Raw genomic sequence first — 23,757 nt, 5'->3', positions numbered from 1 at the left:
CACCCATGTTTATAGCAGCAGAATTGGTAATAGCTACATTTTGGAAACAAATCAAGTGCTCCTCAATCTCAGAATGGATAAAAAAGATCTGTGGTATTTTTATACAATGGAATATTACTCAGCCACAAAGAAGGATACCTTGAAGTTTTTATAGATGAATGGATGCAACTTGAGACCATGCTCATAAGTGAAATAAACCAGACTCTCATGTATAAATATCATATTGTCTCCCTGGTGTAAAAAAATTGAAAGAGTAAATAAGATTCAAAATGTACAACAGATATTGTGAAAATGAAAGGGAAAGAAAGTGCTCAAAAGGAAAGAACAACTGGGACAGGGGAAAAGAGAAAAGAAGGGAAAAGATTATATGTATATATATATATATATATATACACACACACACATATATGTGTATGTATATACAAGATAGATAACTATACTACTAATCTCTATTAGTTCATCAAAAAGAACAGTTTGTGTTTTAATTGTATGATTGTTTGGCCATTTTTTCATATCTAAATCTTGTAACCTGAACAACTATTCTGAATATAATAATGTGTAATACAATAACTAGTGTCATTTTCCTATTATCTTTGTTTTGAAATTCTGCATCATTTTTATTCCTTTTTTTTTGTTTTGTTTTGTTTTAAAGAAAAAAATTACAGGATTTATTGTATCACTAAAACAAAATAATTAGAATTGAGTGTTGCTGAGGAAAACTGTACCTTAAAAGTGGAATCCAAACAGTCACAATAGGTATCTTGTAACTGTGCAGAGATGTGCAGGCTGAAGGGAGTGTGCGGGCCGATGGCTCCTGAAAGGCAACAGCAGCTGGTTCCAGAACCCTCTGCCTGGAGACTGTTGCTAGGCAGTGCTAGCTTTGCTCACAAATGCACTTTTCACCCAAGGATCAGCATTATGATATCACACATGCTGCCTCCCAATCTCTTTTTCTGCCCTGTTTTATTTAAAGGCAACAAACTCTGGTAAAATATCCTTCATGACAGTTAATAGTCTCACAAGCAGCAGATTGTGCTAGGCTATTTCCTGGGCAAAAAGACAAAGATCTTCGCCTTTTATGCTATGAGGCTTTATAAATGTCTGAGGCTGCACATTTCATTTGTTTTTTTCCCCCCAATCAGGATGAATTTAAATGTTGTCCAGGGATCAGAACAATGGAATATTCTCTTTCAAATTTTTCTGGTGATTCACAGAAAAACCAATACTGCAATTAATGTAATTTAAATTCAAGAAATATTTAGTAGACAATTCTAAGAATTTGAAATATGTAAATAAAAATATCATCATTCCAGAATCTTATGATTCTTCTTTGTTTTTCATTTTATTTCTGCCTATAAAGTTGAGTCTCAAATTTTTATAGACAACCATTTCTTGCACTAATGACATTATTAGGACCATGCAAAGCTAGGCTCCCTAGGCTACTGACAATATGAATGATATAATGCAATAAATTAGAAAGTTTGATACTAGTAGTAATGTGCTGAGTAATACACGGACTAAAGGTAAAGTAGGATTAATGCCATCCTGAATGGAGTGCTTTCTGCTGGCTCTGCCAAAGCATTTAGTGGGTGTACTGCATTCAGGACTTCCAGAAGCAAACGTATCTGTTCCTCAGAGCAGCTCTGCTTCCATAGTCTCTTTTTGCCAAAAGCACTAGCATATCGTTGGTTCTTCACACTTAAAATCCCGGAGGCAAAATTGCTTTCCTCTATTTGCCTCTAAGGCCTTTTGCTTTTTGTTCTACTGCACCATCCGGTCTCCAAAAGTTTTGCTGTATTACTTGATTTCACTATCTAGGAAAAAAAAAAACTAGGGGTGAAACGACAAAAAACAATTGCTGGGGCTGGGGGTTTAGCTCAGCGGCATAAGCGCCTGCCTTGCAAGCAGGCAGTCGTGAGTTTGATCCCTGGTACCGACAAAAAGGAAAAAGACAAAAACAAACAAACAAAACAACTGCTACTTCTCATAGTTTAAGCAAGTTTCTTTAAATTTTTAAATTAAAGCTTTTTTAGTCTGGAATGATAAAGATCCAATCTTTGCTCCTCAACTGTCAAACAAGCCTCTGGCGCTAGCAACCCTACGCCTTCCCAAATTTCCTAGTCCACAGTATGCATCCATGTATTTATTTATTCCTACCGCTAAGTCTGTGTCACCTGAAATGCCCTTAATGCTTTTGTCTAAATCATTCCCAAATTGAGCTAACCCATGAAAGTGTTCTAAATTTTGCTTCCATGTGAAACTCTTAAATTCATATAGTTAATAGAATGCCCTCACTCCTGTTTTTCTAGTCAGTAACTTGGCATCTCCAAGTGTTCTAGAATGCTTGTCAATAAAGAATCTTAGGTCAGAATAAGAGTTGACAGCTATATGGTGCTTATTTTGTACCAAGCACTACTCCCAACAAGTACGTATATTATCACAGGAACCTCACAAAGTAGATTTATCATCCTTATTTTTCAAATGAGGAAATTGGGGTACAGGAAGGATAAGAAAATGCTTAGGGTCACACAGTAAGATGCAGTTGGAACTTAAATCCAAACATAGTTTCCAGAATCCCTGGTCTAAAAATCATTACCATGTGTTGCTTCCAGTTTTAAAATTCTCATCTAAATTTCCTATCGATCTCATCTTTTTAAAAAATTGGTACATGTTTTCATTACATTCATGGTGGGCAGATGGTGCATGTTCCTAACACATCTCAATTCTTTTTACGTCACCTTCCCTCCTCTTTGTCCTCCTGCCATCTCTTGGTCCCTTTTCTATTTGTGAAAGATTTAAACCCCTGTTTCCTGTTATCTAGCTTCTAGTTTGCTCTTTCGTTAACTTATCTTTTGTGTTTCTCTCATCATCTGACTGAAGAGAAACCAAGAAGGTAAAATTCAGTGACCTGGTTAACGTAACAGATAGAAGGGCTTCTCAAAATTTGGTATGGATATGAATTCCCTAGGGACCTCCAGCAGCTTCTAATTCAGTAGTTACAGTATTTGTTTCTGACAAGCTCTTACTGGCTCGGGTTCTCCACCTTGAGCAGGAAGAACAGAGAAACACAACTCAGGCTGGAACGCAGCTCTGCTACTACAGCCAGGGCAACCTTCGCAGATGAGGAGGAAACAAGAGGATGCAGAGAAGGTGACTAGGAAAAAGAGTCTACCTCGCTCTGTCTTATCCCAAGCTTATCCATAATGAAATAACTCACAAAGCTTTTCAACCATTTATTTTAGTAATTCAAATATTAAACATAAAAAAGATTTTAAACTTTTTAAATTATTAAAGTAGTGGCAAGTAAATAGAAAATAAGCTGTATTTTATGTAGATTACCTTAAAATTTTAAATCTGGAATGTTTCTGAAATTGAATGATCTTGTTGCTCTGGAAGAGTAACTCTACCTCTTGGAATTTAGCCCACATAAATACTCTGAGTAATGAAAAATTTATGCACACTAATTGCTCAGTACTGTTCAGAATCATTTATAAAGAATGGTAAACAACTTCAGTACTTAATACCATAACATACTTAATATAGTAAAAGTCAATGTGTCATGAAAGTGGTAGATTAAGAAAAAAATTTTTTCATCTTACCAGAAATTAAACATATGTATTGCATTTAAGGTTAACTTCTTATCAGTGACTTTATTTAACACAGCTTAGAAATAAGCTTCTTATGTTTAAACTTATTCTACTTTACTATGCCTTTTAATCATTATCAATTTTAAAAGTTTCCAAAAATGAAAGTTAATGTATTCTCAGTGGGTTTTCAGTAAATAATTATAAAATCTAGTATTTCTAGGTTTATGATATTATGGAATAACATATATATATATATATATATATATAATGCAATGAATAAATCAAACTAATTAACAAATGCATTATCTCACAGTTATTTGTGATTGGAACATTTAAAATTTATTCTCTTAGCAATATACAAGTATACATACAATGTTATGGTTATTTTATTTTTAATAATAAAGTATTATATATTCATAATATGCTAATTATGGTCATCACGATATGCAATAGATCTCTGGAAATTATTCATCCCCAACTGAAATCCTTTTCCCTTGCCAACATTTCCCAAATCTTCCCCAACCTCAACCCCTCACAGCCACCATCCAACTAACTCTGTGATTTTGCTTCCAACATGTTCAACATATCAGAGAAATCACTGGTATTGTTTTGCTGTGCCTGACTCATTGTACTTACAACACTCTCTAAGACCATCCACGTTGCTGCCAATGACAAGATGTTGACTTTCTTTGTTTTTCTTGTCTGGGTAGCATTGCATTGTGTATCTAGAGCATGTTTTCCTCACTCATTCTGTGGACAGACACTTAGGCTGCTTCCCTATCTTGTGCACTGTGAATAATGCTGCAGTGAATGTGATGGATGGTGCAGGCCTCTCTCCCATACTGATCTAATTTCTTGAGGATACAAAGCCTGTGGTGGGATGACTGGACTGTAATTTGGGGGGAAACTTCCATACTGTTTTATGTAATAACCACAAAAATTGACATTCCCACTATCAGTGTATAAATGTTCTCTTTTCTCCACACTTGTGAGCTTGATAATGTCTATTATACTAGATGCAAGTTATCTCACTTTGGCCAATTTTCATTTCCCTGATAATTAATGATAATGAGCATTTTTTCATAAATCAGATGGCTCCTTGTATGACATTTTTGAGAAATGTCTAGACCCTTTGCCCATTTTTTTAATTGGGTTGTTTGCTGGCTAGTCAGTTGAGTTCCTTATATATTTTGGATATCAAACCCTTATAAGATATATGCTATGCAAGCCTTTTATCTCATTCTGTAAATTGTTTTGGTCTACTGATTGTTTCCTTTGATGAGCAAAAGCTTTATGTTTGATGCAATCTCATTGGTCTACTTTTGCTTCTGTCGGCTGAGCTTTGGGAGTAAATACAAAAAATCATTGCTCAAATCAATGATGTGTAGTTCTTCCTTATAATAATAGGTTTTATGTTTAAGTCTTTAATCAGTTTTGATATTTATGTATAGTATGAAATAAGGGTCCAATTTTATTTCCCACGTAGATACCACTGTTCTCAAACGCATTTACTTGAAAGTACTATTCCATTCCCAGCATTACATTTATTTTGTGTATGCAGAAACTTCCTTGTATACCAGGTTTAAATTCCACTTGATCATAGTGAATGATCTTTATATGTTGTTGAATTCAATTTACTAGAATTTTGCTGAGGATCTTTTGTGTATTTGTTCATCAGGAACTTTGGCTTGTGATTTTTTTTTTCTTGTGGTGTCCTTCTCTGGTTTTGGTATCAGAGTAATGCTGTCTCAAAAAATATTTTGGAAGTATTCTTTCTAGTTTTGGGAACAGTTTGAAGCATTGATATTAGTTTTTTAAATGTTTAGGAGAATTCAGCAGTGAACTTTTTGGCTTGGGTTTTTCTTTGATATGAGACTTTTTTATTTCTGATTAAATCCCATACATGTAATTTACCCGAGATTCTCTACTTCATGGTTTAATTTGGTAGGTTATATGGGTCTAGAAATTTACCCATTTCTTCTAGGTTTTCCTATTTTGTTGGTGTATAATTTATATAGCGGTATTCATAATCTTCAGTATTTATATGGTAGCAATTATGTCTTATCTTTAATTTCTGACTTTATCTGAGTCATCTTTCTTATTAGTCTAACTGAAGCTGTGTTAATTTTATCTTTCTTAAAAAACAACTTATAGTTTTGTTGATCCTTTCTAATATTTTATAGTCTGATTTCATATATATCTGCTCTGATATCTCATTCCTTTTATTAATTTTGGGTTTAACTTATTCTTCTTTTTATAATTTTTGAGGTATATACTAAGATGCTTAACGTTTTTCTTTTGATGAACGCATAAATGGTAATAAACTTTCCTCTTAGAACTGCTTTGTTGCATTTCATAAATCTGAGTATGTTGTATTTTCATTTTCATTTGTCTTGAGATAGTTTTCCATTTCTCTTGATTTCTTCTTTGTCTCACTGGTTATTTTAGAATGTGTAATTTAATATCCCTGTACTTGTGAATTTTCCAATTTTCATCCTGTACTTGATTTCTGGTTTCATCTCACTGTGGTTGCAAAAAAAATGCTTCAGTCTTCTTGGATTTCTGAAGACTAATTTTGCTGCCCAGCATGTGATCGATCTATCCTGAAGACAGCTTCAGGAACTTTCTAACCAAAGTATATGATAAAGTGAGCATTCCTAATGGTAAGGCAACTTACAGTCATTCTGAAAGCCAAAAGGGAAATCTTGATGAATAATTGGAAAGAATTCAAGAGTAACTGAAGACAGACAAAGGCTTAGATTAAAGAAGAAAATGGAACCTAGGACATATGCAAGAGCCATTAGGAAAACTATTAGCAAAAAGATGATAGCAACAATAAAGTGAAAGATGCTTTTGACCAACTCTACATTTGTTTAATACTGGGAAAAAAAGATAAGATTTAACCATAGGTGTTTGGATATACTTTAAATGAGTAGAAAGTAGCCAAGCTGTAACATACAGTTAGAAGGGAACACTTCACGATCTCTCTCACTGAGGTCTGATTGAAGTGCAAACTTAGCAGCTTCTTCACGTATAGGGGCAGGACAAACAGAGACACTAGCAACTCTAGCAGGGGCTATTAATTACAAGGATGAGCTCATCATCAAGAATCACCAAGCATTAAAAAAGAAGAGAGAATTACCAAGTGTTGTAGTCTGGGATTGCAAGTAAAGCAATTTAATACAGAACACACAATTTATTACATTATTTTATAACAGTCACCAAAAGGATCAAACACACGAAGTGCAAGAAATCTGTCCACATACTAAAGACCCCTAAAAAAATCTAGATAAGGGCCCAGATCCCATGGCAATGTCCTGCATGAGTCCAGCTGAAGACCTAGAGCCCATGACAATGTCTCAAGTCTCTTTCAAGAATTTGCTGTCAGTAGTGGAAGCCAGAAAATCTGTGCCAGCAGGATGAAGGATCTATGAAAATTGAAGGATCTTCACTGGAGCTAGGAAGCAATGCTCAAAGTAAGGACAAGGGCTCCCCCAAAAAGTACCACAGCCATCCTTAGCAACAACGAGGTTCTGAGCTCCTCTAATGAGAACAGTTGAGTTCATATAAGGAAAATAGCTGGACAAGCTCCTCCAGGAGAGCCAGTGACACCGTGAAGAACCAACAAAACTAAACTCTTCCTCTCCAGGTCTCCTTTTTATCATGGCAACAATCCTCAGGTGGCCCATCCGCACTCAGCACCACCCTGATACATTTCAGCTGGTGTTACAAGTTGACCACCAGCTATCAATTCACCACACCAAGTATTTGAAAAGTCACTACTGTGTTATGAAAGAATCACAAACCGAATTAGAAAAATACATTTTTAGACACTGCAAACAAGCCTTCATTTTAAAGTATGAAAGTATTGAGCAAGGAAGGCCCTAAAATCAGGAAAAAAAGAGTAAAGAGAATGAATCAGGGATATTATACTGAAACACTAACAAAAATTATAAAAATCCAATAGCTAGGCTAAAGAGCTAAATGCTTACAAGAAAAGAACAAATGGATAAACCAGAAATTTTGGCCCAAGAATTCTCCTAGAACACAAAATAATAAAGAGAGAAAATGTTTTCAAGTCTTTTTTCCTAAATGTCACATTTTTATTATTTGGAAACAATAAGCTTTCTGCAAAATATGTTAAGCTCTAAGTATTTTGTCTTTTGTAAACATAAAATTAAAAACTTAAATTTTCTTTATATCTTATTCTCAATTTTATTTTTATCTTTTAATACACTCATGAAAGCAAAATGGAAGTTCACATTTTGGAAGGAAGATGGAAGGCTAAGATACAGCTTTCCATTTTCTTTATTTATAACATTTTAAATTAAATTAACATGTCACATATCAAAAAGAAAAAATATATCCATTAGAAAAATTAGTGGCAGAGTAATTACCAGAAGTTTAACAGTACACAGTTTGGTTGATGGAAGGAAGTATACATTCATATCTCTTTTCAGATAGTCCTTAAACATATAACATTTTAAAAGCATGTTTACCAATTATTGAATTATATAAATATGGTTAAGCTATTTATATTATTAAAAATGATAATTTTTAAAACCCTAGGGGAAAATTTTTATACTATAAAAGCTTTAAAATCTATTTATTATTGAATAACTCCTCTCCTTCAAGGTGCTGTGAAACATTTATGTATACACAAAAATAATTCCACATTTTGCTTTCTTTTTCATGAAGCAGGACCTCAAATCATCACCATATGGTTTCTGTCCTATCACATGCTTCCCTGCATACCCACACTCACACATCTTTTCAAAGAATCCTGATTCATGCTTCAGAGGGAGAAGAAAGAAGATGAGATAAAGCAACAGAATAAAGCAAGGGAACTGAGCAAGAAGAGGAGAAGAAGAAAATACAAGACTTCTACTAGTCAACTCTGCATTGCTAAAAGGAAATATCTGAGGTAGCCACTTTTATAAACACAAGAGGTTTATTTAACTTGTGTTTTGGAAAGTCAAAGACATGGTGCTCACACAGACTCAGTTCTGGCAAGGGCCTCAGTGCAAATAGCAATGGTGGGAAGACAAAGGATTACATCTTGGGGCAGGAAGCAAAGAGACAGACATGGTCTTGGAGTTTCTCTTGAGGGACCACCTCCAACTGACTTAAGGGCCTCCCACTGAGCTTCACCTGTGAAGGAGACACTGCCCCTGTTATGGTTTATATACTGTGTACACTTGAGAAGTCAAGAAACTTAACTAAGTGATTCAGCAGCTCTATATCCTGGGGTGTGGAGAAAAAGCAATTACTGTTTGAGGTTATTGTTCAATTGTGTCAATTTGATAAGGTCAGAACTTTAAGTGATTCAGCAGGAAGCTTGGGTCCCTAGTTGGTAACATCCTCAGCCTGTGCAAGAGGAAGGCAGGCAGATGGTGTGAGTGCTACACCCACCCCAGGGGAGCAGCCTGTATAGAATAAAAGGCAAATGAGGAGGGACCGATGACTGCTTCTTTGAAGGAGCTCCAGTTTTCACCTTCAGCTTGGACATCATCTCTTGGCTTCTGTCGTAGACTGTTCATTTTCTGCCAGGGACTCTTCAGTCTTCCTCGTAGACTCTTCAGCCTTCATTGTACACTCTTCAGTGTTCCCTCACCCATGGGCCTCCTGATATGAACTTGCACGGGATACTGCAGAGAGCTCCAGTCATGGGCTGGATCCTCAGCCTCCAGTGTGCAGACATTCTCTACATGCTCCCTTGTTCAACTTTGTGGCCAATCTTGTAATTTCTTATACAGTTGTTTATCTTGTGTTATCTGTTTCTCTAGTAAACCCTAATTGATACAGCTCCCCATCCCCATGCTGCCCCATGCACTAAACCTTTAACACATGAACCTTTGAGAGGGACACAAGTAGACCTCATCTAAATTATAGCAGACATAGAAAACAGAACTGGAAACAAAGGGGCAGTAAATATAAATCTTCTGTTTGTTGAATTTTCAGCATAATCATTCATTTCAATGAATATTCTTGGCAGCATTAGATGAAATGGAACTAGAATATTAACAGGCACCGAAACCTGCAGGGAAAATCACTATTGTGTACTAAGTATTCTTACTAAGCTATGTCAATACTGAGTCTTAACTCTGTAAGATACGTTTGAGGAGTCAGATTTGAAGCAGTCTACCTAAGGACTTGTGATTTATGCTAGGATTCTCTAGAAGGTCCTAGAATAAAATGGATCAGGACAATTAAAAAAATAAGTCAGTTCTCTCACTTTTACTCTTTTCATACCCTTAAGCCTAAGAACCAAGCAAGCTATTTGATGGCTTGTCCTTAGAGGACCACATGAAGACCATTATAATTTCTTCCTACAGATTTTCTGTGACAAATCGTTTTATGGTGCTTTTCTCACATTTAGTTAGCTCTGGGATAAACCACTTCACTTAAGTATGTACAAATATTGAACTTGTTGAAGAACTACCATTCACAAATTCAGCATTCACTTCTCTATATCTCACTGACCCACTGCTCTAGGTGGAGATTTGGGGACATGGAGTTGAGGAAGGAAAAATATGTCAGTGGAAATGAGCTCTCCAGGATCCCAAAGTTCATGCCAGGGCATCAACCAGAGACATCTGGGCATTCATTCTTTTTCCTGCAAATGAGCTTGTTGCTGAGCTTGATTTGAGGACCACAGAGTCCCAGGTGTCTTAATGTTTTTCCCAATATGGGCACATATTGCTAAGTTTCTTTCTAAATAGTGACGTGTGTCACTGGGATAAAGGGATCTGGAAAGACCTGTGCAGCTGGAGCCTCTCTGAGGACTTTGAGTTCAAGCAAAGTTGCACAGAGATACTGAGCTCTGTAGCCATCTGGCTTCCACTAAGCCTGTACATCCCCAACCAAATAGATCAGAAACTTGAGGATGAGAATCTGTATGTTCTCTTTCCAGCCACCTGTACTCTAAGGTGCGGGGAGAGAAAAAGGAGGAGGAGGAGGAAGAGGAAAAGGAGAGGAACATGAAGGAAGAGGAGAAGGAGGAGGAGAAGAAGAAGAAGAAGAAGAAGAAGAAGAAGAAGAAGAAGAAGAAGAAGAAGAAGAAGAAGAAGAAGAAGAAAAGGAAGAAGAGGAAAGGGAAGGGAAGGGAAGGGTAGAGAGAGAGAGAATCATTCTGCCTCAGCTTCCCGAGTACTGGGGTTACAGGCTTTTCTATCACTCTTATGTCACCAATTCCATGCTTTTGTGAGCTAAAACTTATTTGCTTTATCTTCCCTTACCTAAAGTCTTCTGCTGTTACTTATTGTTCTGGCTTTGTCTAGATGTCCTCCCAAAGACTCATGGGGTGATAGATGGCTGGATATAAAGCATGTGATGCTGGGTTTAAAGGTGTGTGACTGCTAAATTAGCCCATTGATTGGCTTGGCATAATTCTGAGTAGGTTCAGAGGTGTCCTGCTTTGAGTGTGAGTGAGTAAGATATAAGGGCCAGGAAAACAAAGTCATTGCTTGTGGTTTGTCACTTGCTGCTTTCTGCCTGCCAAGAACTGTTTTCTCCCCTGTGATGCCTGTCTGCCATGCCATCCTGCCTTGGAGCCAGCCAGCTATGGACTGAAACCCAAATAAACCGTGAGCTAAAAAACCTTTCCTTCCTTAACTTTAGAGTGTCAGGTATTTTGTCTCAGTAATGAGCAAAGTAACCAAGACACTTATTCTAATGAATTATTGTGTATCTAGGATCTTTTATTTTAGATGATGAATAAGTTAATCAACAAATGAATATTCTTTTTTATGGAGGAAGGACATGCAATAATATTTCTTACATTTCTCTTATATAGTTTAGAATGCCAGGTAACATAGCTCTTTGGGTTCTGAAAAATAAACCTGTGGGTTTCTTTCCTATGTGAGAATCAAAGTATTATTGAAGGAGTAAGTTTTTTTAAGAACACTGTAAAAGATACTTTGAGATCTCTAGAGAATTTTATACATATTTATACAACACTATCATTAACAAAATTTTAGGTGATATTTTACAGTGTACTCTCACTGTCAATACATTACTTCCAGAGAAATTAATAGCTCCAAATTATTAAGGACATTATTATTTTTAAAGATTTTAGGTTATTAAAAATCATTTATTTCCATAATGTTACATAAGTAATCTGTTGAAAGTTCATAGTTCTGAGACCAGTCATGCTGTTTTATTAATTTATTCCCTCCAAAATCCTTAAATGTATGTGTACACAGGGAGCATTTATTTTGTTCCCCACAGTATGGCACTTGTGGATTTAGATTTTGCTCCACTGATTTTCATTTTAGTAAAAACTACCTTCAGAGCACCACATTGTGCATGTTATCCTTGTATGGCAAATTTGTCGACAAATACCTCAATGTCTTTTTCATACCTGGAGAGGTAGAACAGAGACAAGTTTTCTGGTAGTTCACTACTCCAACACTGATTTCTGCACTGAGTATATAGTGGCTGATTTCTTGGTTTATCCCATCTAGATCAAGTCCAAAAAGCTGTACTTGGCAGAAAGCTGCTTTTAAAAGCACAAGAGGATCCAAAAGTTTCATTAGTGTGACACTAGAGAGAAATCCTCTGAATTATGCAGAGGGCATCATTTCTTTGCCAGGGATGGGCTTCCTGCAGCAAGTTCACTGCAGTGAGTATCACAAGCCTGAGCCATCTGCAGCTGACAGGGTTAAGGATTTTCATTCTCCAAAATCTAGAAGTACATAAATTAGAGAGAATTAAGATGGGTTCTGAAAATACACTTGAATTAAATGCAATAGACCCAAATTGGAGAAGGATTTTAAAAGCTAATAGTATTATCTTTCGATAATCTTTATGAGACTACTATTACTGCCTACAAAATAAACAAGCTTCACACCTAAGCAGAGTTTTGCCAGGGGAAAAGATCTAGGAGCAGCAAACAGAAACAAAAGCCATAGGTTGTTTGGACTGGGTCAGAGGACATCATAAGGATAAAGGCTGAACTAATTCTGGGCCCTTCACCTATTACTCAATGAAAGCAGGATTTATGTTTTCTTCTGAGGCAGACTGGTACTTAAAAACAGTATTTATTTATTTATTTATGAAAACTGCTGACCCTTCGCTTAGGCCTATAGATGTCCAATAGACAGTTAAAACAAAACAAAATTTAACCTTTATTTTGTATCCTTTGATACCTTAAAACTTTGGATGGAGGCATATTAATCAGTTAAGAAAAGATGGCAAAGCAAGGATTTTAGCCCTAAATTTATCAAACCTAAATTCATCTCCCTTCAAGACTGAGATAATCAAGAAAAAGAGTAACTAAATTACTTTTCAGGACTTATAGGGACAGCCAATTACCGACGTTTACAATGTCCAATCCCAGACACCTTCCCTGAAGCAATATTTACAAGTCTGTAGTCCTTGTCCTAAATCTGCGATCACCTGGATTCCAGGACAAGCACAGACCAGCCAGTGATAAGGTCACCCTTTTAAGCAGAAACCATCTGAGAGCTGAATTGCCCCTCAGGTCACAAAGATTTCTCCCGAGCTATGAAACCAGGGCTGACCACAGTATACCCCAAAACTAGTCTGCATTCTTTTGTGAATGGGCCAGTCTGATCCTCTTCATCTGAGTGTGCCCACTACACATCCATGGCCAGCTCAAGCAGGAGTCCTTTCCCTATCACTCTTACTTGCCTTTGTTAAGAGGCTGTTTTGATCTTTAGTTGAGTCCTTAAGCTAAAGTCTCTCACCATCTTCTCTTAGTTTCCAAAAAAGTTTTGCCTGTAAATTCATACCATTACTTTACTTTTAATTTTCATTATCACTAAAGCAAGGACTCACACTAGACAGTGATATCTTTGCAGGTAAAATACAACTATATAAAAAGAAAGCTAATGTAAGATAGTACAAAATAGAATGCTGGAGAAAAAAGATTTGACAACAAAAATCAAGAAACACTGAATAATTTTTAAATTTAAAAAGAAATAGTGAGAATTGAAAACAGGATCAGAATTGAATCAAGCAGATTAAAAAAATCAGGTTAACATATTCAATAATGAAAAGATTCAAATTCTTATACAGGTATATTATTTGAATGTCCTATGTTTAATGTGAAAAGAGTAAGATCTGAGTATTACCATGTTAACAAACTGTTTCATATTTATGTAATAAAACATGAAATTACTATAATTAGTAATACATATTTATAAGGAATAAAGATTGCATCAAACCTTAAAAAGCTGAACAATATGATAGAACCAAACAATAATGAGAATAACATTTATAACCATATCATATGAAAAGTTACCTGGATTAGGGAAGCATATGATCAGAATTACTTCAATCATAAAAATAAAAGCCAATAAAAATGGAATAAAACAAGTTAGTGCAACTACTGCAGTGGTCTTGTCAAGGTTGTTGTTTTTAAAGAGACAGAGAAGATGATGAAATACAAATACATAAAATTAACACTCCAGAGATCTGGTTACAGATAGCCCTCTCCAACTGCAGAATAATCTTCACAAGGACAAAACATACTTCTTTGCTTGTTCACTTGTACTTTGGCAGTAAATGCCCCACTTACCACGTCTTAGGATGATAGCACCTACTTTTTTTCAATTACAAATTGACCACTAGGTTGCAGTCTTAGCTCAGTTGCTTCTTTTAGAGCATCTACTACAAGCAGTTTATGATTTTAATAATTAAACAAAACTTACTTTTCTCTTAAGACAAAAGTTGATAGAAGCTTAGCTTATTCATCAGTTCAGCATCTACCTAGATTTCATAGCAGATACACTGTTTTTTTTTTTTTTGTTGTTGTTGTTTTTTTTTTTTTTTTTTTTAGGGGCATTGAAACTCACAAATTTCCCTTGAAAGAAGTTCTCACTTATCAGCAGGCAACCTCAATACAAAGCATGTGATTACATAGTGAAAAGAATCATTCTATGGGTCCTTTCAGCTTCTAATTTCAATATAGGACCAATAGGTAATAGGTCCATAATGATTGCTCTCTTTATTTCCATTGCTGTTCTTGGATTCTCAGGTCCCCAGGTAAGAATCAGTCTTGCTGGTTTCTTAGAATAGTCTACTTCTTTGTACTCATTATAGTCACCTTCACTAATAAGATCCCCAAGAAGTCTATGTAATATTCATTCTTTAATTCCTGAAGGCATATTTTAAAAGAACTTGACACTTTTTAAAAGGAGAAAACCCAAAAATAGAAGAAAAATAAGGAACTGAAATGATATCTTATTTGTAATATATGTGAATACTTTTGATACTCTTTTGATGCATGTGCCCATAATGTATTGTTTCTCCTACATAAATGACTCATACATTTTTCTGTATTTCTGTAAAAAATATTTGAATTTTTATCTTAGAATATATACTTTTAAATAATTGCCAACAATTAGTAGTGCATCTAGTTATAATTTCAAAGTCATAAATAACAATGTCAGCTACCCCAAATTCATAAAGCATAAAGCAACTGGTTCATTTAATCTGCCCAACAATCCTGTAAAATATATTTCTCAGCATGCAATCTCTGCTTTGTGTGGTAGTGCAGGACTTTGAAATGACTATGCAAGCTGACACTGAAGAATGACATACTGCATTAACTCCATATTGAAAAGTTTGTTACCTCTGGAAGACAGAAACTTGCTAAAACTTAGTAGCTCAACAGTAATGTCATGGAACACAGAGTGGGCACAAATATACTCCTTAAGCAGCCCACATTCTTGTACAGAAGCATCAAGAAACTGCTAAGATATCTTAGAATGGCCAAGCACATTAACAAGAAACTGAATTACAGAAGCCCTGGGAGGTCTGGATGGCTTCCACCAGAGGCAGCCCATCCTTACGATGTTTGTGGCCTGCAATTCACAAATAATTTCTTGATTTCATTTACCTCCTTCTGTCCTCACTTCTCTGAACATCCACTTTGGAACTTCTTACTGGCCCTGTGGAACAGCATGGACTTTGGACAACAGTTCTTGCTCTTCTCCCTCAGAAAAGATGTCTATGGTGTGTTATAAATTATGTGACAGCAAGGAGGACCTGGAAGTATTTGAACTACTCTTGATTAGTTCTTTTCTTAAAAAGAATAAAACATTTTAATTATTTAAATTGTGTACATATTGGAACTTTAAAAGGACAGGACAACTGTTACTTATTTTATAAGTGTAAGGAGGATTACAGAAATTAAGAAAATTTCCCAGTGTTACATAGCAAGTTAGGGGCTAACTTCAAGCCTAAATCTTTCTAGCTGTTAAGACTTTTAACTAGTTTTAATTATTTAAATGGCAATTGCCTTTTATCCCTGTAGTACTTGACTTCTGTTTAAAGAACAGTAATATTTATTCCCTAGTCCATGTCTCCTAAACTGTGTTCCTAAAAAATTGTTAAAACCCACAGAGTTGGGGCTGGGGATATAGCTCAGCAGCATAAGTGCCTGCCTTGCAAGCAGGCCGTTGTGAGTTCTATCCCCGGTACCGATAAAAAGGAAAAAGACAAAAAAAAAAGCACACACACATTTATTTTTTTATCATAAAGGGTCATTACCATTGATGAATCAAACCCACATTTATTCTTTAGAATATTTTATTGATGACTTATTTATTTTAATTTTATGAATTTTACCATATTAACCAACATGTGCTTAACATGAAAAAAATCACAAAAATAAACTGTTGCATTTTTAATATCTATTGAGTGTTTATTTAAAAAAATCATCAAAAATTTCATCATCAACTGGTTTTTGGTGTACAAAGTCTAAAAAAGAACAAGAATTCCTACATGAACTACAATGAAATTGCCAATGGCACTCTACAACAAAAATAATCTTAACTTCATTTATCACATCTAAGGCAGTCTTCACACATAATAACAGCATGTTCCATACAAATGTACTACTTACACTGACCGCACATGTATTTTGCTTCTCTGGCCTTTTTGTAGGATATATTTGACATGTGTCTGGTCTTTCTGTTTTGTCAGGAGGCTTTCATATTATTCAATGTTAACAGGAATATAAAATATCAATAAAATAAATTATTAAATTCTTAACATGTATTAACACTTAGAATAAGTATCAACATTTTCACATCGGCCATATACTTGCTTACAAAACCTGACAGATAGCATCAGAAATAAAAACCTATGTGAGCTTCAGTGTAAACACAAGTCTACCACAGAAATAATCTTTGCTTCAATTGTTACATCCAAAGCAATCTTTCCACATGAAAAGTGCATTTCCATACCCAAGTATCATTTACACTGATAGCACATATGTTTTGTATTCCTGTCCTTTCTAGTAGGGTACAGATATATTTTTGGTTCTGTTGCCACAATAGGTCTTTGGGATGCTGCATCTGCCTATTCACATGTCAGCTTACCAGAGTGGTTCACATTATTTATGTGTAGTTCTCTGGGTAGACACATTTTGTTTTTCCTCTGCAATAAATGATCTTTTATGAGTTCTAGTTCCAATCCTCTAAGAAAATTTGCCCACAGTATTTTGAATTCATTATTTTCTTTGTAAACTATCAAACTATGCCACATGTTTAATACTCAGTAAACCACAACCAATGCTTAATGCTTTGCATTTCAAGTGACATCATAGTTGCTGCGTAACTCATCAACATCTACTCTGCCTTTGGTTTTGTTGTAGAAAGCTACTGTTTCAGGCTTTAATTTTGTCAAGGTTTCCCTTCAATATTTCCATTATGGTGCAATGTTAACACCAGCAGTAACAGTTTATTTTTCTTTGCCATATACAAGGCTGATGTAAATCTTCCTGAAATCCAAAGATTGTACTATACCACTCCTTGTTTTGAAACTGCAACACTTCATTTAGAATTTCTGCTTTGTTCCAGTGTACAGTTCCGATATTGGTCAATTTGTGCTCTGTTAGCAAATCAATTGGAAATTAGTAAATCAATTGCTGAATGTTGCATTGTGATTAGTTTGAGAGATGGAAGCAGCAAGTCTGTTCACAGCATCTTTCAGTTTATTACTATATGAATAAAGACTATGGCTGAGTTCCAGATAAATTTCTACACTGAACACATAGTAAATTTTTGCATCTCCAAGTCTTTATCTGATATTTTGATCCATCACTTTTCTGTAAGTTTTTACTTTCCTGAAAAATTACCATGAGAAATCTCTGCTAAGTACTGCAGACCTATGAATGTTCTTAGATCGGCTAGTGAAGTGTCATACATAATGTATTATACTTTTAAATATGAATATTGGTGCACACAGATATTTTACTTGTATTTCAGCATTTATGTATTTCACAGCATTTTGTAGCATTTCATCTATCACAATTTCCAACCCTAAATGATAATGTTGGCATTATATCCATTACGTCCTTCACTATATTTTTGTACTATAGTCCTAAGTCCTTCACTATATTTTTAGACCTAGTTCTAACATTGCATCATACCATTTGGTTGTGTGACTATTTTGCAACATTTCAACTGGTTAAATATGTTGTTGCTTTCTTTATCATCTGATTCCAGGAGGTCTGCATTCCCTGCTGTATCAGTCGATTGTTTTTCCATTTCACCGTCACAGAAACTGGCTCACATGGCCAGTATCAAAGCCACCCTCATCATCATACATACATTCATTATCTATGAGTAATCTGACGATTCACTTTTGACCTCCTCTAAAACTTGCAAATCTGGTTTTTCATGTGCCATTGTACGGAACTGGGCTACTTTTACCAGAAAAATCAAAAGGAAATTAAAAAACAAATCCTAGAGTGATGATGTATTATGCTCTCTGTGATGCTCAGGTAAACATACACAATATCTGTTAAATTGCACATCATATGGGTGAAAATCCTAATTTGACACTTTTGCACACATGTACACACCTTGTGTTTTGTTTTAATGAATGAGTAAACACAAAGATTGCTTCCTATATCCCTCAAGCAAAGGTGTACTGAGATGCCCAGCTGGCTACTATGATACTAAAGTAAAAATCTACAGTAAAAAAGTAGAGGAATGTGTTTGTGAAACCCAGTATTATGCTTTAATAATCACAGGAAAGGCCCTAGGGCACAGCGCTTGGAGGCTCAAGGAGGATGTGACTAGAGAAGTAAACATGGGAAGAACCAGATGTAGGATTAAGATTGAAGAGGAAATCAAGCCAAGCAGGATCTTTGAGGCCCACATCAGGATTTTAGCTTTCTTATTTTAGGATTAGAACACACTGGAAAATTTTGAGCAGGATTATGATGTACAAGAAAGGAGAAAACATATTGTGACTTTCTCAGGCCTGATGATTAATGGTAAGGAGATGGACAAAGACTGATAGTGACAAAGGCAGGCATGCTAAATATTTTTTGCCTTCTGGTTTGGGTCAGGAGATAGGAGAAATAGTCCTTAAGTGAGAGAAATGCTCTATCTGTAAAAGGAAACTCCCTCAGGCTTCCCTCATACCAAGATGAAACATTTGCATCCAGAAAACATGTTGATAGAATATGTTCAGAGAGAGACCAACAGGCTTAGCTTTTCTGAGCTACTTAGAATCCTGAATGATGTAGATCGAACCCAGTAATTACCTAGAGTCTGGCTGAGAATCTTTTCAAATGGTAGCCATAGCAGGGAATGCAGCTATAGCCAGAAGATAGCTACAGAGTAGACTTCTTAAGTATATACATATGCCAGTCACATATTTTAAAGGGGAACTTTGCTAACCCAAAATGTGGTCCCCGGATGGACAACATCAATGATGCTATCACCTAGAAGCTGTAACCTGGATCTAGCTGGGGTGCTAAGCTGGAGGAAGCAGTGTCCCAAAGACCCTTAACCATTCACCCATCCTCATTCCCTGATCAAGAAAGGAAATCACAAACAAAGGCATTAGCTCTGAAACATGAACAGGGTCTCGAGTAAAGGGATTGAGACTACTCCAAGGGAGAAGTGTATCCCTAAAAGGGAGAACAAGAAATGATGGAACTTTGATTAGGATTTGTATTTTCCCTTTCCTTTCTCTTTCCCATTTTATCTCTTTTACACACACACACACACACACACACACACACACACACACACACACACCCACATACTTCTTATCAGAAATAAGGCAAGGAAAAGGACGAGCTTAAAGTGGAAAGCATTTAGATGTGTGAGGAACATGAGTATTTGGAAATAAAGACAAATTCAAACAAGTTACAAGAAAAGTTAATAATATCAAGTACTGAGAGAAAATTCTAAAACTTCTGGAGGGAAAACAAGAAAAGAGAAGACAACTTTTAAGAATCACATTAAAAATCAAGAATCACTTAGGCGTTAGAATTTTCGATAATAATACATTTAAATATGGAATCTTTTTTCCTCAGGTAAACTACAATTTAAATATGAAGAGAAATAAACATTTCAGAAAAAATTTTATGTATATTTAAAAATAACTATTTGGGGCCATGCTTTAATAAAAAGTGATGGATCCAGGCACTTGCAGTGAAATATTATGAATGAGTAAAGAACTGTGGGCTTTATTAATGTCAAAATGAAAAATTACTATAAATAAACCCACTCAATATGTACATCTGGAATTAAAATGTAAGTGAAAAAATAAGAGCATGGGATTATATGGATATAGGTTAAAGTATGATAAGAGTCAGTAAAGATTATTGATTTGTTCTGGGGAAAAACAGTATTGATAAATTTGGTTATTTCTTGTGGCTCAATAACTTAAATGTAACCATCAAAAGTATAAAAGTAGAATTGCTAGTTGATACACTATATTGTCATCTTAACAATAGTTGTTAAAGTTACAAAATCAAAGCATATAAATTGGCTAAACACTCAAACACTGACAGTGCATAGTCTTCTGTTTAGTGATCTAACAGGAATTTAGTAATATGGTCAACTATCTTACACACTACACATACCATTATATTCGTTAGAACACTTTCCTTCCCTTTCACTTTTACAATATCTATTATACTTTTTTGGATCCCATTATTCTGTCAGTTATTATTTTTTGCACTAGAGACACAATGTGATATTTACTAATGTGTCTTATTTCACTAATGAAGATATTGTCAAGGTGCCTCCATTTACTTATAAAAGCCTCAAGAGCATCCTTTTTATAGCTGAATAGTATTCCATCGTATAAAAATACCACATTTTCTCATCCACTCTGTGGTTAATGGGCATTTTGATTGTTTCCAAGATTTAGCTATCACAAACTGTGCTGCTATGAACATGGGTTCACATATATCACTGAGGCATGACCTTTTCAAGTTTTCTGGGAAAATATCCAGGAGGGGAATAGCTAGATTGAATGGAACTTCCAATCCTAGTTTGTTGAGGAATCTCCACTGATTTCCACAGTAATTACATCAGTCTGCATCTCCACCAACAGTGGAGAAGTGTTTCTTTTCCCTCCGCAGCCTCGCTAACATTTGTTATCAGTTGTTTTCTTGATGGCATCCATTCTTTCTGCGGTGAGATGAAATCTCAATGCTGTTTTAATTTGTATTTCTCGAATGACCAGTGATAGAGAACATTTCTTCATAAATTTTTCATTTGTATATCTTCATCTGAGAACTGTGTGTTCATCTCAGATGCTCATTTTTGGAGAGGGTCTTTGAATTTGGGGGGCTTGATGTTTTTCAGTTCTTTATATGTTCTAGATATAAACCCTTTGTCTGAGGGATTGTTGCCTAAAATTCTTTCCCATTCTCTGGGTTTTCTTTTCACTTTGTTGGTGATTTCTTTTGAAGTGCAAAAACTTTTTATTAATATGGGATCCCAGTATTTGATTCTTTGAAGTGTTTCTCGTGCAGTTTGCATTTTATTTATGAATGCTCTGGCTACCCCTATGTCTTCAAGATTTTTACCTACTTTATCCTTCAGTAGGTTTAATATGTATGTTTTAATATGTAGATCCTTGATCTGTTTTGACATTAGTGTATAGTGATAGGCATGGGTCTATTTCCAGTGTTCGGCATGTGGAAAGCCAGTTTTTCCAACATCATTTATTAAAGAGGCTATCCGTCTTCCAGTGAACATGTTTAGCCCCTTTGTCAAGTATAAGGTGGCTGAGTGTCTTTGTAGAAGTGTTTGCATCTTTTAATCTGTTCCATTGATCCTCAGTTCTATTTCTTTGCCAGTTCCATGCTGATTTTATTACTGTGGCTTTGTAGTATAATTTCAAGTCAGGAATTGAGGTGCCTCCTGTCTTGCCTTTGTTGCCCAGAATCTTCTTTGCTATTCAAGGTTTCTTCTGATTCTAGATGAATTTTAGGAATATTTTTTCTAGATCTGTAAGGGTATGTTAATGGCATTTTGATTTGGGATTGTACTGAATCTGTATAACAGTTTTGGGAGTATGGCCATTTTTACCATGTTGGTTCTTCCTAACCAAGAGCAAGGAATATCCCTCCATTTTCTAACAACCTCTTCAATATCCTTTTTTAGAATAGTGTAAGTGGTAGAGGACAAAATAAAAAACAAAATCAAAATAAAACCCAGGAAGCAAGCATGGTATATTATCCTAGTTTCCTTTAAACTGAACCAAAGTCTTATATGCAGGCAATTTAATTTGAGGAAAAAAATTCTAAAAAATGGAAATAGTGGACCAGGAAAAAAAAACATAGGGAAGAACAGTTAACTCACAGATACATGTCAGATTGGTCCACATAGGGAGCCTGTGGGACTCAATCCACCGGGACCTCTAGGACTCATACATACTACCCTTCGGAACTGCCTACCCATGAAAGGGTAGAGGATTATACGTCTTCTGGCTCCTATGCTTCACTGATCAGGGATAAGCTGTATGTACTGATTCTTTCACATTTCTTGCTTTGTCTACATGGCATAATGATGAGAGAGACTCTGGCAGGTGTGCCAAGAAGTGGTGGCAGAGAGACTCTGAAGCAGAAAGCAAAAGATCCATGGTGCAGTTGAGACTGCTGGTTATACCTGTGTGTAGGTGGGGGGTTCAGCAATGGCTGGAGTGAAAAGTTGCCCTCAAAGAGAGTAACAATAAGTGTAATGACAACCAATAGACATGGGCTCAGATTATTAGGTTAAAGCAATGTAGTTCTATGTATTTAAACTTCAAAGGATACCTACAAAAAATATTAACACATGCATGACACACATATTGACTGCCTTTTTGGAAACTTTTGCCCATTCTATTGCATTATCTCCCTCAGTGACATAAATTAAGGAGAATATCACCAGGAAAAATTTAAAATACTTAGAACTGGATGAAAAGATTAATCAAGAGAAAAATTAAGGAAGATGTGAATAAATAATACATTGTGCAAAAAATTAAAAAATAAGAAAGAACAACAGATTTTTAAAAATTATGAATAAAATATCATGTACTACTACAAATCAGTAAGTCTGAAAAACCTGCTGTGACAGAAACAGGTTTTGGGAAAGAAAAATTTCAAAATTGTTCAAGATGAAAGAAAACTTGAATAGAATAATAGGAATTAAGAAAATCTAACCAGTGATTTTAAATAATTTTTAAAAACACTTTAATTTTTCATTTTTTATTTTACTTTGTGATTTATTTTTTTGAGACAGGGTCTTGCTACATAGTTTAGGTTGGCCTAGAACTCACTATAGTGCTTAGGTGGGCCTCAAATTCACAGAGATCTCCTGCCTCAGCGTCCTGAGTGCTGGAATTAAAGATGTATACCACCATGCTCAGCTAAAACATTTTCTGAAATTGGTTATGTCTACTCAGTTTTATAATTCAGGTTCAGAAGAAACTGAATAAGCTACAATTAGTGGGAAATTTACCTAGTTAACTTAAAAACAGTACTATAGTCTCCGTTATCAAATCTGACTAGAGAAAATTAAAGACAATTTTACATATCAACACAGACACAAAAATCCTAACCAAAGTATTAACCAAGTGAATCCAACATACTAGAAAGAAAAAGAATGACAATAATATATCACAATCCAGAAGTGTTCATACTAGAAAGTCAGGTCTAAAGGAGAATAATCATGTGAATAAATCAGCACATGTGGAAAAACAATTTGATGAAAATCAACAACTACATACTAAAAAGTTTTTAAGAAAACTAGAAAGGGAATTCCCTTATTTACTAATGTTACCAAAAGACTATATAGCAAGAATCATATTAATGGAAAAACTTTCAAAGCACTCCCTTTATATTCAGCATTCAAGAATAAGATAAAGATACTTATCATGGACACAAACACTATAGGTA

At 35.3% G+C, this 23,757-nt stretch overlaps 1 protein-coding gene across 2 annotated transcripts in view; it reads right to left on the bottom strand.

The window, feature by feature from the left end:
* CUNH2orf88 (chromosome unknown C2orf88 homolog) overlaps positions 1-883 on the bottom strand; it is a 52,744-nt gene extending 51,861 nt beyond the window's left edge. The window contains exon 1 of one of the 2 annotated variants that reach the window (XM_063259441.1): positions 726-883. The gene's annotated coding sequence lies outside the window, so the exon portion shown is untranslated. The remainder of the gene's footprint in view (positions 1-725) is intronic. The other variant, XM_063259442.1, reaches the window with a different exon arrangement.
* Positions 884-23,757: the final 22,874 nt, after the last annotated feature.

Source organism: Cavia porcellus, unplaced genomic scaffold (assembly GCF_034190915.1).
Source record: "Cavia porcellus strain 051 isolate PalLab524CR breed Dunkin Hartley unplaced genomic scaffold, mCavPor4.1 scaffold_12, whole genome shotgun sequence".
In the NCBI taxonomy this organism is placed as follows: domain Eukaryota; kingdom Metazoa; phylum Chordata; class Mammalia; order Rodentia; family Caviidae; genus Cavia; species Cavia porcellus.
The sequence above is the reverse complement of the archived record's forward strand: the minus strand, read 5'-3'. Positions and strand labels throughout refer to the sequence as shown.